Raw genomic sequence first — 17,922 nt, 5'->3', positions numbered from 1 at the left:
ACATGAAATAGTAAGGTTTTTTTTTTTTTTAAATCTATCATAAGTCAAAATAAGTTAATGAACTCCCTAAAAAAAGATCACTTGTTAGTAACTAATTCTTTTTGGCCAAGTATAGAGCTGTTTTCTAACTCTTAAGAGAATAAAATAGTCAAAAAGGGATTAGGTGGGATACATATTTTTGAATACTAAACAAAATCAAAGAATGGTAAAATTGAGGCTGAATAATGTAGCTACAATTGAGGTCATGAAAGGCCTTGTATTCCAGGATGACTCTGGAGTTCATTTTGATGAAAATGGACACTTATTAAAACATTGGAAATAAGGAAATGTCTATCACATTTGCAATTTTAAAGGATCACTTAAAACTCTGTGGGAGAGAGAGCTGGCAGGAGCTGGGCTGAAGATAGGTTAAGAAGCTATTTGGATCATAATGGTGAGAATAATGACTATGTATGTGTGGCCATAAGTGCCAGTGAGGGGGAAAATATCTTAGGGAAGCAGCTAAAGAGAGGAGAATTTGATTTAACATTCTGAGAATGTAAGTAATAAGATTATGCCTAACTTTTCAAAGATATAAAAAATAAAAGTCTCCAAAATTTCCCATTTACAGTGTTGTCCTGAATATAATGTTCAGCTTCTAAGTCTTACCCTAATGCCTAAATAAGTATTCAATCAAGGCAACGTACAGTGTTTTCCTTTCCCTGGTTTTTAAATCACATTTATATTTGAGTTCAGTATTCTTTGCAAACTGGCTTTCAACATTCTGGGTAATGACAATAAAATAAATCCAACTCCCTCCTAAAGCTATATATTTACGTTATTTCAATGTCCATATCATGCAATATAATTCTGAAAACACTAAAATTATACAAGTAGGTTATTGTGTATGCTTTGATATTATTATTGAAAATCCAGTGTTTCAAGTCATTGTGTAAAGTAATAATCATTTGAGCTTGTGTTTGTGTGTATGTGTGCATGTGTGTGAATGTATTGGAAGTTTATTCTACTTTTGATCAGTGTTCCTGGATTAAAATGGGAAGGTCTGCTTTTTTATTTATTTTTTAGCTTTCAAAAGAGGTATCTAATGTCCTAAAAATTAATGTGATAAATATCTTATAATATTAAAAAATAGTAACCTATTTTAAGTATTTCTAAGAAAAAGAAGATGGAATGAATTAGCACAAATGTACAATTATGTAGTTTATAAAATGCTATTTTAAAGGCTGGCCATGCATTGATTTTTTCATATAATCCCCAATACCATTTTCCCCACTAATATGAAAACTTTGAACTCTGATTCATAATGAAAGCTTGAATTCTACAAAACGGGTTATGTGAAGTAATAAGAAAAAGCCTACATATGAATTATTTCTTAGTTAGAAAATTGCAAAACTGCTTCAAGCTACTTTCTGTAGGATGTCAGGGGAAGGAAAAAGTAGAAAGAGGACTGGATATGAAGTTGTTTTCATGTTTTCAATAAATAGAAATGGTTTCATTTTCTAGCATGATTCACAAATGTATGTATTCAATTAGTAATAACTTACTGTCTACTCAGCATATGTCCTTATGAGAGCACTGTGGGGGCATAAACATAGACAATGTCTCTCCTTGTCAGCTGGCAGCATAGAAGCAGACTCAAAATAATTATTAAACAAGAGAAATTGTCCCATGCCATAAGAGACCCTGAAATATGTATGTCTTTAAAGTTTCAGAGGAAAAACAAGTCACCCTTGGAGAGCTTGATGGGGAAAGAAATCTAAAGGAGGAAAGTAACATTTGAGCTGGTTTGCAAAGAATGAACACAGCCAATAGTGGGATATGGAGAAGAAAAGACATTACAGTTAAATGCACAGCATGTGAAATATGTCAGTAGGGGAATGTGGGGAGAAATCAGAAATAATGTGATAGCAATACAATACCTTTTCAAATGCTATAAAATTACTAGGATTATGAAAAGGTGGGATAGTTGTAGTAGCAGGGGTGACTCTCAGTGAGAAACTAGTGAATTTAAACTAAAGAAATGGAGGTACACATGGGGAACCATTAAAACTAGTGAAAAGTTGAACACAGGAGTGAAGGAGCTAGGATGAATTTGTGAGAATAAGAAGAGAAATCAGAGGTCAAAGATAAGTCAGAAATTTATTATAGTACCTAGATGAGAGGTATTGAGGATCTAAACAGTATTGGTGTTGATGTAAAGTTTTGCTAAGAAAATATCACCTTTTTTGGGGGGGGGGGTTATTTCAGTAGAGTCTAAAACAAAGAAAGCATTCCTTTATATTTTCTACCGTGAAGAAAAGAACAGAATTGAGAATGCCAAATCTAAAAAAAAAAAAAAAAAAAGAGAGAGAGAGAGAGAGAGAGAGAAGCCAAATCTATGGAGGACCCATATCTTACTGTGCACTGAGAGTTATTAATTCTTATAAATTTTTGCTAGTGAATTCTCTATGCCAACAGGCATCTATGTAATGTACTTATTTTTTTTAAGATTTTATTTATTTATTTATGAGAGACACAGAGAGAGAAGCAGAGACACAGGCAGAGGGAGAAGCAGGCTCCATGCAGGGAGCCAGAAGTGGGACTTGATCCCGGGTCTCCAGGATCACGCCCTGAGCCAAAGGCAAAAGCTCAACCACTGAGCCACCCACACATCCCTATAATGTACTTTGTATTGAAATGTCAGGTATCCTATCCTCAGAGGTAAAGTTAAACAAACGTGGAAAGACGCAACAATCATTCAATATTTTCAAATTATCCTTGTTATTTAGCATTTTTCATAGGTGACTTGAAATATATTAACTACCAAAATCACCAAATTTGAAGATCACTATTTTCATATCTACCTAAAAGTTTTTAGGTATTGTATTTAAATGAACACAAACTGACATATTTTCTGAGCCCCGTAATGCTCTCATGGAATAGTCAAAATAAAATTCCTGGAACAGAAATTACATGATACTCTGTGCCTTCTATAACTCACTTCCTATAGACCACAAATATTAAGTATATATATATAAAAAAATTTATTCCAAAGATCTATGCATAGTTATATACCTTATGGAGGCAACTCTTGGGATGTTTACTTTCTATTACTAATGTAAAATTATTCTCATGTATTAAGATATTGTAATTGGCTCTCTCTACTTATTTTACCTGTCTTCTATTTGGAGATGTTATAATGCTTAAAACTATATTTGTAAAGCCCCTTTGCAGCTAGGGTTCTAGATTCAAATTAGTGTTCACCCATTAAATGTGCTTCCAGAAGATTTGGAAGTCAAAGCCAAGAAAGGCCCTCTTTCCTCAACTCTGGCTGCCCTGCTTCCTTAGGAAAGTCATGGTTCTCTTGCAACAGGATCCAGTGCTCATTCTTCAGCTTTCCAGAGTAGTAGCCTCTTAATCTTACTGTTTACTCCATGGGTTATGACTGTGTGTGTCATTTCAGTTTTCTGCTCCAAGTCTTCTCTGGTAGTAGAGGCGGCTTGATGGCCCACGCTGGAACAGCCTTGCTTCAGAGTAGGTTAGTTCTGGGTCCTTCTTGGCATAACTCTAGAGTCCCAGCTTCTAAATGATTCTTTTAGCCCCTTTGATAACTTTGTAAACAGCCTAATTCTTACAGTAAATTCTTTTTTCCTTAGGGTGGTTTCTGGTGTTTTTACCTTGAACACTAAATGATATATCCTTTATTGCATTGAAATGATATCAGTATGATTATCTCCAACTTCATCTCTTGACATTTTCTGAATTTGTAGGAGACAAAAATATTCTTCAAGTGAGCACTATTTGCCTCAGAATAAGTCACTATGGGGTCAGGAAGTGAACGTCACAAGAGTACTTTGTCTGGAACAAGGTTGCAAGATAGTTTTAAGATTACCACTAATTTTTCCAGACATATATTTGTGTGTGGATGGCCATCTTTGTGTGTTCCTTGCTTTTGGGCTCAGAGTTTTCTGTTTTTTGCACTCCTTCCCCGAGTTCCCTTTCACTCCTCTCCTCTTTCCTTTATTACTGTGTTTTCTCATATTTCTATTATTTTCAGTCACTCTTTCCCTCCCTGTCACAATTCTCCTTCACTGTACTCCAATCAGTAATTTCATGGAGCACTGAGATAACAGGTCCTCCTGGCTCAAGGCCTGAAAGAGCTGTCAGAATGACAGATATTCTCTAAATGGACCCTCAGATTTTACTGATTCGCAGGGTGCCAGAATCACTGCCTTCTCTGAAGCTTCTTTCCCTCTAATAGAATAAAATTCTGAGATCGTGTTCAGTCTTTCCAGTGTGTAAAAGAGAGCTTTATATAAACACAGACAAAGATGACAATAATGATTGCTTTAAAGAACAGAGGAAGAAGTAATATAGAAGCAGCTGTCCAGACCTAACTGAACAGTAGAAGCTTCACCAAAGATTTCAGGAGGTGACTGAAATGGTCTTGCCTGCTTACAGAATTCATTGATTAGCTTCAGGAGGGTGGTCAGGAAACTTTGGCTATTTCCTTGCACTGCTACATAAGACCTATTGTGACACGAAAGAAAGGGATAATGAGGTCAGTGGGGAACCTAACAACATATACTTGTCTGATGAAGAGAACTGCCTCAAAGTTTTCTAATGTGCTTTCTAGGTTACACTGTGTTGAGTTAGGAAAAGTACCACGTAGAGGGATCCCTGGGTGGCTCAACGGTTTAGCGCCTGCCTTTGGCCCAGGGCGCAGTCCTGGAGTCCCAAGATCAAGTCCCACATCGGGCTCCCTGCATGGAGCCTGCTTCTCCCTCTGCCTCTGCCTCTCTCTCTCTCTCTATGTCTATCATGAATAAATAAATAAAAATCTTAAAAAAAAAAAAAAAAAGGAAAGGTACCGCGTAAACTCAAGGCTTCTGGAGAAAATCTTCCATATAAATGTTGGCAAGATAATGTGCAAAACTCAGAGTCTTATCCTGCTACTTTTTGCGTGACATATTTTTATTCCCATTACTAACACTTATCATATCACACTTATGATATTAAAAAGACAAGAGAAATAGAAGATAACATGCGATGTGCAACTTAACAATAAACATCCTTGCGAGACAGTAAAAAGGCCTTTTCTGATCTCTTACGTAGTAGTCCAAAATTGGGCTGTTTTTACCAATGTGATCAAGCTAGTACTTGAGGTATGTTCATGATGATTTTAATTCTCTTTTTAATCCGCATGTCAATTATTCAATCATTAATTACAGGTTATATATTTCCTAATAGAAAATCGTTCTATGCATTGGAAAATATTTTCAATTAGAAATAGTATAAAATGTTGGGACAAAAACAAACTGTGTTATTTATCTTCTGGGTGGACTAACATCTGGCAAACACATGATGGTAACATCCCCTTAGCTCTGGACATCACAGGCAGGTTTAAACCTTTAGCATAAATTCTCTGGAGCAAGAACACAGAGGAAGAAAAAGTTAATGGGATTATTGCATCAAACTGAACATTTTCATTTTCCTTTCTCTTCATTCTTTTCTCTTGTTACCCATAATGAGACACGGGTGTTCCCTGCAATCCTTAAAGCCTTTAGTTTGCAGTCCCCAGAGCTGGTTCAGCCATTTGCCTGTGGGAAGCCTCTGCACCTCCAGCTGGAAATTATCATGCTAATGATAACACTTAGTACTAATTAACCAAGTCCAGAGCTTTCTTATTTTTCCTTCTTTCAACTGTCTCTGTGATGTTTTCTGGTGAATGAAATTTCTTAAAATTAAGATCTTCTTTTGATATTTTATTGGCAAGCAATAAAGTGTGCCTATTTAAAATATAAAACTCAATAAAGTTCAACATATGTATATAGGGAGAAGCCATCGACAAAAGCAAGATAATTAAGGTATCCATCACCCTATATCTTTGTCATGTCCTTAGTAATTCCCTTCTGTCCATCTTATCCCCAAGCAACCACTGAATTAATTTCTCTCACTGGAGATTAGGTTTTGTTTTGTAGAAATGTATATGAGACTCACAGAACGTGTGTTCTTTAAAAAAAATTTTGTTTTGGTTTGATTGCTTCACTCAGCATAATTATTCAGAGAATTATCCAAGTTGTAGCATGTTTCAAGAACTCATTACTTTTTATTTCTGAGTAGCTTTCTATTGTACTAATATACCAAACTTGGTTTATTTATTCACCTGCTATTGGATGTCCTGGTTATTTCCAGTTTGGGCTAATACAAACAAATCTGCTAGTACTTGACAAGATCGGGGTTTTTAACTCTTAACAATCTTAATTCATGGGTAGTAGTACTGTGGCTTTAATTTTAGCTTTCTAATAACTAATGATGAATATCTTTATATATCTTCTTTGGTGAAGTATCTGTTCAAAACTTATGTCCTTCTTTTTTTTAAAGTTCCTTTTTAAAATAGATTTCTGAGGGTTTTTATATATATTCCTGACTTGCAAATATTTTCTCCCAGTCTGTGGCTTGTTTCTCATTACTTTAACCATATTTTTAGAAAAGTAGACATTTTTAATCGTGAGCAAGACAAATCGATCTATTTCTTCTTTAAAAGATTGTGCTTTTTGGTGTCATATCTAAAAAATCTTTGCCTAACTTAAAGTCACATAAGTTTTCTTGGATGTTTTTTTTCCTAGAAGTATCACAGTTTGTAATTTTACATTTATGTCAATAGTCACCTTAAAAAATGTTATATAAAATGGTGCATGGATCAGTTAAATTTTGAATATGAACATCCAATTAATTCAAGACATTGTGGAAAGCAATCAAATATGGGATTTTACCAAATGGTGTTTGTGTGTGTGTCAATTGAGATGACCGTGTGATTTTATTGACTCATTAACCTGGTGAATTATTTAGTTGAATGTTAACCAATCTTGCCTTCCTGAAATTGACCCCACTGGTCATTACAAATTAGTCTTTTTATATGTCCTTGGGTTTGGTTTAGAATTTTTGCATCTGTTTTGACAGTTATTATTCTGTAGGTTTTTTTTTTTCCTGCAGTAATATATTTTTTCATAGTTTTTATATCAGGGGAATGGTCTCTTTATAAAATGTGTTGCAATATATTCTTTCCCTGTCAACTTTCTGGAAGAGTTTGTATAGAAATTGTGTTATTTTCTTTCTTATAAATGTTTACTAGAATTGGTTTTCTTTGTGGGAAGGTTTTCAACTACAATTTATATTTCCTAATATACGTAGTCCTGTTCAGTTTCTTCATTTCTTCCTGAATGAGATTTGTGTGTTTCAATGATTTTGTGCATTTCTGTTGTTAATTTATTGTCACTTCCTTATTATATCACTTTAATATACATAGAATTTGTAGTGTTATCAATTCTCTAAATCCTGATATTGGTAATTTGTGTCTTCTTTCTCTTTTTCCTGAACAATGTGATTAAAACTTTATCAATTATTGATCTTCTTAATGAATCTTTTGTTTTCATTGATTTTTCCTTTTTCTTTTCAGTTTATATTTCACTGATATTCATTGTAATCTTTATGGTTTCTTTTCCTTTACTCACTTTGGTTTTAATTTTATAGTGTCTTAAGAAGCAACCTGAGGCTAAAATTATTAATACCTCTATTATTTTTTGATATAGTTCTAATATATTTCATTGCCATAAATTTCTCCATGTATACTGTTTTTAACAGAATCTTATAAATTTCTATATGTTGAGTTTTTACTTTTATTAAGTTCCAAATACTTTCTATTTTCCCTTTTGATTTCTTCTTAAGTAATGGGTTATTTAGAAGTATTTTATCTGATTTGTAAATATTTAGAGATTTTTAAGAGATATCTTCCTGAGATTACTAGCTGATTTAATTTCATTGTTGTCAGAGAATATGTACTATAGGGCTTAAGTCTTCTAAAAGTTTATTGGGACATATTTTATGACTCAGAGCATGGTCCATCTTAATAAATGTTCTATGTGTATTTGAGGAGCACACATATTTTACTGTTGTAGAACAGAGTGTTGTGTAAATGTTGGTCAGGTTAAGTTAGATCCAGTTGGAAAAGTTACAATCTTATCTCTTTGTGTCTCTTATTCCATCAGTTATTGAGAAAAGGGTATTAAAATATCTCATACATTTTGATTTATCTATTTCTCATTGAAGTTCTACCAGTTTTTACTTTAGGTATTTTGAAACCCTGCTATTAAGCACACAAACACTTAAGATTTGTTGTATTCTTGATAAATTGACACATTTATTGTAATGAAAGAGTCCTCTTATTCTGAAATCACCTTTGCTTTATATTAACATAGCCCCTCTACTTTCTTTTAACTTGTATTAGTATATTTTTCCATCCTCTTACATTTAGTCCATTTGTGTCTTTACAGTTAGAGTATATTTCTTTTAATTTATTTTGTTTTTATTGTGCTAAGAACAACCATCTTAACAGTTTTAAGTACATGATACAATATTGCTACCTATAGGCATAATGTGTACAGCAGATCTCCAGAACTTAGCCTCTTTGCAAAACCTACCACTTTATATCTGTTAAATAGCAACCCCCCATTTTCCCTCTCTCAGTGCCTGGAAACCACCATTCTATTACCTTTTCCTCTGAATTTGACTATTTTATATAACTTATAGAGGTGAAAGTATACAGTATCTATCCTCCTGTGTCTAGCTTATTTCACTTGGCATAATGACTTCCAGGTTCACCCATTTTGTCTCACATGGCAGGGCTTCTTTCTTTTTCAAGGTTGAATAATATTCTATTGTGTGCATATGCCATATTTTTAAAAAGATTTTATTTATTTATTTAAGAGAGAGAAAGAGAGAGTGCAAGCAGGGGGAGGGGCAGAGAGCAAAGGAGAAGCAGACTCCCCACTGAGTAGGGAGCCAAATGTGAGCCTCATTGCTGGGACCCAGGGATCATGACCTGAGCCAAAGGCAGACAATAAACTGAGCCACTCAGGCCCTTCCCGCATTTTTAAATCCATTCATCCAACAATGGACATTTAGGTTACTTTCATCTTGGCTATTATGAAAAATAGTGTAGCTATCTCTTAAAATTCTGATTTCAATTATTTTAAGTATATACCCAGAAATGGGATTGCTAGGTCATGTAGTAATTCTATTTTTAATCTTTTGAGAAACTTCCATACTGTTTTCCATAGCAGCCACATATCATTTTACATTCCTACGAATAGTGTACTGGGGTTTCAATTTCTCTCAGTCCTCCAAACACTATCTTTTGCTCTTTGGGTAATAGCCATCTTAAAAGAAGTGAGGTGACATCATTTTGTGATTTTGACTTATATTTCCCTTATGTATAGTGATATTGATTACCTTTTCATATACCTCTTGATTATTTGCATATTTTCTTTGGAGAAATATCTATTCAAGTTTTTTGTCTATTTTTAAATTGGGTCTTTTTTTTTTTTTTTTTGGCTGTTGAGTTGTTTGTGTTTCTTATATATTTTGGATTTTAAACCAACTTCAGGTATATGGTCTGCAAATATTTTCTCCCATTCAAAACTTTTTTTAAAAGAAATGGTAAAAGCAATTCTAAAATTCATTTGAAACTGCCAAAGACCCTGAATAGCCAAATATCTTGAGAGATAAAACAAAGCTAGAGGCATCACACTTTTTGATTGTAAAATATATTATAAATCCATAATAATTAAAACAGTCCTTGCTTGTCTTGATTCCAGAATTCTTGAGCTTCTTGACTATGTTCCTTGAAATTAAAATATTGTCGGCAATTTTTTTCACATGCAAATTTTTTTTTCTCTTTCTACATATGCTTCCTCTAGTTGGGAGACTCAAATTACAAGTATATTAAACCACTTGAAGTCCCACAGATCACTGATTTCTATTAATTTTTATTTATTTTAAATCTGTTTGCCTTTTCTGTTTCATTTTTAAATACCTTATTGCCCTTTTTATAAGTTCACTAAGCATTTCTTCTGCAATACTTAATATTTAATTAATCACATTCGAGTGTTTTTCTTCTTGCACATTGTGATTGGTATCTATAGAATTTTGGTTTGGGTCCTTTTTATATCTTCCATACTCTACTTAATTTTGTGAATATATGGATAGGGTTACAATAATTATTTTAACGTACCTGTTTGCTAATTCTAACATCTTTATTAGTTCTGGGTAGATTTCAATGGATTGATTTTTTTTATCATAAATGGTATTTCCTCATTTATTTGTCTTATAAATTTTATTGTATAAGACACATTATAATTTTCAGCTTGTTTGGTGCTGAGTTATTTTATATTCCTATACAATTCTTGAGCTTTGTCTGGGATGCTATCAAATTATTTGGAAAGAGTTTGATCTTTTCAGGTCCTGCTTTTAATGTTTATTAGGTGGCATCGGAACAGTCATCTCTCAAGGGTCAGTTATTCCCCACTACTAAAGAGGCAAGACTCCCTGTCCATTACCCCATGCCTCATGTGTCCTGAGGCTTTTCAGTTTATTTGATGGGAACAGACCTTTTCGCAAGCCTGCATGAATACCAAATACTCTTATGTAAAGCCTGTTTGAGTGCTACTTTCCTTAGTACCCTCATATGCTGATCAGTAGTTAGCTAAATACTCAAAAGGGGTCTCTCCAAATTTCTGGAATATTTCTCTGGAATTTTCCCTCTTCGCTATAGTCTTTTCTTGAATAATAGCTCTCTTGGTTTTTCTGCACACTCAACTCTGTCTCCACAACTTAGGGAGGACACTGAAGTCTGTCTGATTACATGCCCCCAGGATCACACCTATAAACCATTTTGGCCTGTATGTTTGAATGGTCACAGGGCTTATATTATTTCTCATGTCCCAGGGTAAAATTAAATTTTAAATTTACCTACAGACCAATAAACTTACCTTAAAACCATTGTTTCATATTGCTTGTCTTTGTTGTTTTAAGCAGAAAGTAAATCTGATCCCATTTACTTCATCATAAATAGAACTTCTACTCATAGGTTTTTGATCTTTGTAATTCTCAAGATCAGAAAGTTTTAGAAACCATGGCATTCTTCTCACCTCCTCAACATTCTTATATGTTCTAATACATTTTGAACCATGACATACATTTCTGAAGGACCTATTTAACACCAATAGGATGGGTAAAAGTGACTGTCCAGTCTTTAAGCTAACAGGTTCTTTTCCCAATATGACATTTTCATTATTAATTATAATTAATTATTATCGATGCTACTGTAATGACAACATCATCCATCTCATTCAGCATGTCCATAAGCTAGGTCGTCACTGACAACTCTTTTCCTTCATCTTTGTTCTTTTATTACCAAGTTTAGTCAACTTATAATTCTTTTTTGAATTTTTTTTTGAGTCCTCCCAGTATCTACAACCAAAATCTGACACCATCTGTTGGCTGGAATATTACAATCATTTGATAATTGTCTTCTCCTCATCCGTTTGTTGTCCTTCTACTACCTGTTTCTCAAGCTGTGATCAAAGGTAACTTTTTGATACAAAGAATTAATCATATTAGCACCTTGTTTTAAAAGCATTATTGTCTTCTACTCAGGAAAATATTAAAATCCTCAATAAGAGGTATAAAACTCCTATTTTAAAAATTATAAAACTAACCTAATTTTAATGTTAGTATAAAGACTCAATTTATTAACATGATGTATTTCCTCTTATTACTAATCACAACTGTAATTTTACATTAATTTGTATGATTATTTGATTAATATTTATCTCCTACACAGGCTTATAAACAAAGGATTTGTTTATTTTCCAATTCCTGAAACTTAGCACAGTGTTTGACACATTTTAATAATAACTAAAGATGTGTTGATTGAGTCCTATAACTTATACTTATGCAATATAATATATATGTACTATTAATATCATAATAAAACTATTTTGAATGTTTCACAAAGTACGATGCTAAGTATTTTACATAAAACATCTCATTTTATACTTAAGTTTTCTCAGTGAACTATTATTTAAGCTATATATATATATAAAGAGAAAAAAGATTCAGAGAGGTTAAGGAACTTGCTCAAACAGCCAGTAGAAAGTAAAGTAGAATTTGAACGAAGATTTGTCTAACTCAAAGACATTCAGTCTCTGTTACTATACTGTATTGTCTATCTCTCCTGTAGAAAATCTGAATAAACTAACAATCAGCTTTCACAAATAAAACATGCATCCTTTGCCACAGACTTCTAGCTCATTTCTGGGGAAAGTTCTTATGTGCATTTATTCTGCTATCATCCTGTAGGTAGCAATCCACCTCATTGAAAGATATTTAGAAATCATGTAATGTGGCATTTCTGACAGTTTTTCCAAAGTACAACAAATCACAGTATAATGAGGAAATGATGAGAATGGGGTATCTGATTAACAATGCAAGGCCTGTGCCCAGCTACAAATACATGCAGACTTCCAGAATTTTAAATAGAAGAAGTAAAAAATAACTTGAAATTATTCAATGTCATTGTGGTGTAAGGTTAAGAGATGCTATGACATGTGGTTCTTCCAGATGTGTCACTTATTAAATGAATGACCTTTATATTAACAGAGGTAATATTGCCTTTCCTCATTCATTCACAAAGTTGGGTGTATCAAATGGTAAAAAAGATAATCTTTAGAAAATGTTCCACTGTTGCTGTTGTGCTTTAATTTTTATTGGAACACCCTTAAGAAAATATACATATCACAAACACAGTGTGAGGTCATTAAAAAAAAATCTCTAAATAACTACATCCTATCTTACTAGTAACAACTCTAGTACTTTGCAGAAGTTTCTTCCTGCAAGTTTTTTTTCTGATAAACTGAAGGATTTCTTTAGCCTGCCCATAATGTACTGTTTCTGCCAGGATTACCAGAATTTAAGTATACTCCTGAGATCTGCAAATCTGCAATCTATGACTTCAGGAAATTCTATTTCAAGACATTATTTACCAACTACAATTGTATTTTGGCTTTTTAGTGAACTTCCTTGTTGCCAAAACACACTGCTCAAACCTTGACAAGTCATGGAGCTGAGGCTTGACTGCCTTCCTGCTCCTGTTCTGGAGCAAACCCTGCCATAACTGCCATAATGCAGAAGATTATCCAGGCAGCAGTAGGTTTGAGGTGTCACTTAATTCTCCTCTGGTCTCCTTGCAATACAGGATATGCGACCAATGAAAACAGTGAAATGGAAAATGTTAATAAATGTGCAAGTTTTTGATTTCTTAGAAAGATAGAATATAATAAAGCTAGATTAGAAAACATGGCTTTTACTTGATATTAAAGTGGGACCTCCTACTTCTTATTCCAAAAAGAGTAATGGGTTTGGATTCACTTGCTCAAATGTGCTTATATATTGTAAGACAAGACTGGCTCTGCTGGGCAGGCTGGCCAACTGCATGGCTGATTACATTACTCACCTTGCTTCAGAAGGAAGAGAAGGTACTTGGAGAGGAACGAAATTTGGCAGAATAGGTCATGCCAAGTGTGCTGTGCCACATGGAAGTAAAGAAGTTAAAGTCAGTAAAAGCATATACTGTGCATTCCCTTCTCTGACACATATCGATAGGATTCTTGCCCATTAGTGAAAGGAAGCTCAGTTAGGCTTTCATCAATAACACATAACCTCCATGATGGGGATAGATAAATTAGAAAATTAAAACAAGGATTACCGCCAAATCTTATTTGTGGTTAGAAAGTCATCATCCACAGGCCAGGACTGCAAAGTGAGAATATTGAGAGGAGCACAGACATTATCCTCTATACTATTACAGAGTTGATACTTGAGGATTCAGAGAGGAAATTCCTTCTCTTTGACTATATTCACTAAGGTATGTTTCATTGTAAAACTTCCTCGGGGATCTAAAAGTTTATAGCAATAGGAAAACAATTCTTTGCATTCACACATATATACACATAGCTGGGCTGAATTTGGTTCTAGAATCAGGGATACGTTGTGTGTGCCAGAAATAGTCACTGTACTTGACAATTTGAGGTCCAATGTTAAATTAAAAACAATACAGTGTCTAGACTACCCATTTCCTAAATAACCGTACTAACTAGAGTACATTTGTTTTTAAATGGCTTGTGAATCTGTCTTGGACAGGTGTGTGGGGACAATGTGAAGTGGCGTGATTGTATACATCTGCTCTCACAAAAAATCTCTACCTATCTTATATTTAAATAATGAGATACATTGAAATGTTAGTGGCAGCTAACATATTAAACACTGCATTTTGCCCAACAGTCTACAAATGTGTTGGCATTTATAATCTAAACTAATCTTCACAACAAATTTAAGATTTTAAATATAATCCTTATTTGGTGGATGTGTGTGATAGTTAATTTTGGTGCAAATTGACTGGGCTAAGGGATACCTAGATAGTTGGTAAACTATTATATTCAAGGTGTCTGTGAGGGTGTTTATGGAAGAGATTAGCATTTGAATTGGTAGACTGAGGAAAGAAGAGTGCCCTCACCAACACAGGTGGGCATCATCCAATCCATTGAGGATCTGAATTGAACAAGAAAGCAGTGAAAAGGTGAATTTGTTTTTTTGCTTAAGCTGGGACATTCATCTTCTCCTCCCTTAGACATTAGTGCACCATTGGACTCAGATTGAAATTTATAGCTTTAGTTCCCATGGTTCTCAGGCCTTCAGGTTTACACTGGAATTATACACTCCACCAGCATTCTTGGGACTCCAGCTTGCAGATAACAAATCAAAGGACTTCTCAGCTTTCATAATTGTGTGAATGAATCTCTCATAATAAATAAATCTCTCTCTAATTATATATATATAAAATTAACTATATAATGTACATATATAATATATAACAATATATATACAATAAAGAACTATAATAAGTTCTGTTCTCTGGAGAAGCCTAGTTAATACACTGGAGAAAGTGAAGCTTAGAGAAAACAAAACAAAAAAAAAAAAACAAAACCAAAACAAAAAAACCTGGCCAGAGTATTATAACTAATAAGTAATGAACTCAGAACTGAAACTCTAGATCCAAGTGCAATAGACACTATTTAGCTTTATCCAGGAACACTGATGCCTTAACTAGGCATGAATGAAACCAATTCCACTTACCAATAATCTCTAATTCTAAATTCCTCACTAACATTTTTTAAAAGGTTCTTTTACAGTTCCAATATTATAAAATAATTATATATATAATTATATATATATATATATATATATATATATATATATATATATATATATATATATAAACACAGAGCCAACTATAAGTGCACCTAAGTTACTTTGGCCACTCAATGGTTATAGCTGATAAGAAACATGCTTTTGTTTTTTCCCATTCAAAACATATGTTTGGTTTTCTAGTGATGGAAGATTATACATGCCTCTTATTCTTGCTTTAGACCTGGAACTAATTTCAAGGATGTGACAAGTGGATCTCACAGCTTGAAAATTGCTATGTCTGGCATTAGATATAAAAATTTTGAAGAGAATTTATTGCCCAGGAAAACTGTAAAACTTAGACTATTACAAATTAGGTAGAGATGTTAGGAGTAGCAGTAACTTCTCTTATTTAAAAAGAAGAATCACTATTAGGACCTTGTGGGTGTTTTTTATTATTATTATTTTAAATATTTTCTTTGGGGTTTGAGTCATATCATACTGCCTGGAACAATGTTAGAGTACTTTTCCTTAAATGAAGCATAGGCAAACACTCAGGGGCAAGCTTGGATATCACATATGAAGCGATAAACAAAATTGGTTTTCAAGTGTACAGTTGACTGCTAGAGAGAACTGTAATAATATGTCAAAGAGGAGAGAGTCCTCATTCCAAGTTAAAAACTTGTTTAGCGGTGCCTGGGTGGCTCTGTCAGTTAAGCATCTGACTGTTGATTTTGGCTCAGCTCTTGATCTCAGAGTCGTGAGTCTGAGCCCCACATTGGGCTCTGCACTGAGCTTGGAGGACCCTGCTTAATTTTCTGTCTCCTCCCTCTCGCCCTCCCCTCCCCTCTTGTGTATGCACGCACTGGTGCTCTCTCTCTCTCAAAAGAAAAAAAAAAGTAATTTTTTTATACGCGTGGTCATTCCAATAATTTACAAGACTATGGTTATATAGGTAACATTGATTAATGGCTAGCTTGTTCTAAAAGACTAGGAATTAACATAGAATTAAAAAGCGAAAAGATTTAATGGTGGTGTGGCTTCACTTACATGGCTTATTGAGTGCTGGGTTCTATACTAAACATCATCTGAATTAATGCAAGGGAAGCTCTGCTAGCACAAAGTTTGCATATTGCATATTTGTGCTAAAAATGTGACTAATCTACTAGAGCCTTTCTTTGATATGAAAGCCTCTGTTAGTAGTGAACAAACTGAAAAGTCTGAATGGCAGACTTAGAAAAAGCTGACTGAAGGCAGCAAGATAGTTTTTAGCAGAGAAATCACCAATGTTAAAGTCAGAGTTTCGATAGAGACTGAAGCATAAACCTTAGCCTTTGTTTTCCTTCTTTTTTCTTTCTTTTTTTTTCCTTTTAAAGTTTTATTTATTTATTCACAAGAGACACAGAGAGGCAGCGACATAGGCAGAGGGAGAAGCAGGCTCCCTGTGGGAAGCCTGGATCCCAGGAAACCTGAGCCAAAGGCAAACACTCCACCAGTGAGCCACCCAGGTGCTCCCAACCTTTGCTTTTTGTTTGTTTGTTTGTTTGTTTGTTTGTTTGTTTGTTTGTTTTAGTAGGTGCTCTGCTTTCAGACACAATGACTTATCAAATACTGAAGAGTTAGTCTCCTCAACGACAAACTTTTCTGAATGGTGTGTCAAACTATTGTTGGACGCCCAACCAGCTGTAGGAATTTAGACACTTGAATTCCAGGTAGAGGAAATACCAGAACCAAGGTGAATGCACTTATCCTCTGGATGAGTTGCAGATATTGTTTCAAAAAACTAAATAAAACATAGGACCGATGTAGCTTGAGGCAAAGAGAGAGACTTGTGAGTGATTCTGTGGAGATTATGAATTAAAAGGACTTAGAAATGATATTTCTACTAAGGAATGATCACTAAACTTGCCTGAGATAAGCATTGGCATTGGCAGACTAACAATTGGATTCCTTAAAATTTTTAATTTCCCTTTTCCTCCATACAAATCTTTAAACATGTAACTTCTTTTTTATTATTATAAGTAATGTTATTCCTGAAGAAGAACACTAGAACATGGTTAATGGAGGACAATTTTTTTTTTTTTCTCCCGAGGACATTTGGCGATGTCTGGAGATATTTTTGGTTGGCACACCTGAGGAGTGGCTGCTGCTAGGATCTAGTGGGTGAAGAACAAGGTTGGTGCTAAACATTCTGCAGCGTACAGTACAAGCCCCCCCACAAAAGTGTTATTCAGCCCCAAACACCCATAGTACCTAGGCTGAGAAACTATGCACTAAAGTAAAATTTATAGTATTTACATGTCATTACTGCCATGAGCCATTTTATTTTTAAGTATTTGTTGGCATCTTTTAGGTAGATAATTTGCTAAATTGGTAGAATAGTTTGTAAACACTTTGAAAATGTTTTGTGGGGCAGCCCAGGTGGCTCAGTGGTTTAGTGCCGCCTTCAGCCAGGGTGTGACCCTGGAGACCTGGGATCGAGTCCCTGTATGGAGCCTGCTTCTCCCTCTGCCTGTGTCTCTACCTCTCTCTGTCTCTGTCTCTTTCTCTCTCTCTCTCTGTGTCTCTCATGAATAAATAAATAAAATCTTTTAAAAAATGAAAATGTTTTGTATAAATTTTTAAAACTTTCTCTTTACACGCAAAAGTGTAAAAACACTTCTGCTTACCAGTGTTGGAATTCACATTTGAATATTGATTTTATGTTCTGTCAAGCCATTAAACTATAAGCTTCTAAAAGTTTGAGCTGTCTTGTTTGTATTCCCAAGTCTTAACAAGTCTTTGTTCGCATAAGATAAAGTATGGATAAAATAGACAAATGATGAGAGTATGTTTTGTGGATGTTGTGTTCAGATGGAA

General features: G+C 34.2%; 1 long non-coding RNA gene across 1 annotated transcript in view; it reads left to right on the top strand.

Moving 5' to 3' along the window:
- Positions 1-461: 461 nt before the first annotated feature.
- Positions 462-17,922, top strand: part of LOC144282963 (uncharacterized) — a 33,344-nt gene continuing 15,883 nt past the window's right edge. The window contains exons 1-2 of the long non-coding RNA XR_013351372.1: positions 462-538; positions 11,278-11,405. This is a non-coding gene — a long non-coding RNA (uncharacterized LOC144282963). The remainder of the gene's footprint in view (positions 539-11,277; positions 11,406-17,922) is intronic.

The sequence above is a fragment of the Canis aureus genome, chromosome 14, assembly GCF_053574225.1.
Source record: "Canis aureus isolate CA01 chromosome 14, VMU_Caureus_v.1.0, whole genome shotgun sequence".
Taxonomy (NCBI): domain Eukaryota; kingdom Metazoa; phylum Chordata; class Mammalia; order Carnivora; family Canidae; genus Canis; species Canis aureus.
Note: the sequence above shows the minus strand (reverse complement) of the source record. Positions and strands in the feature narration are given on the sequence as shown.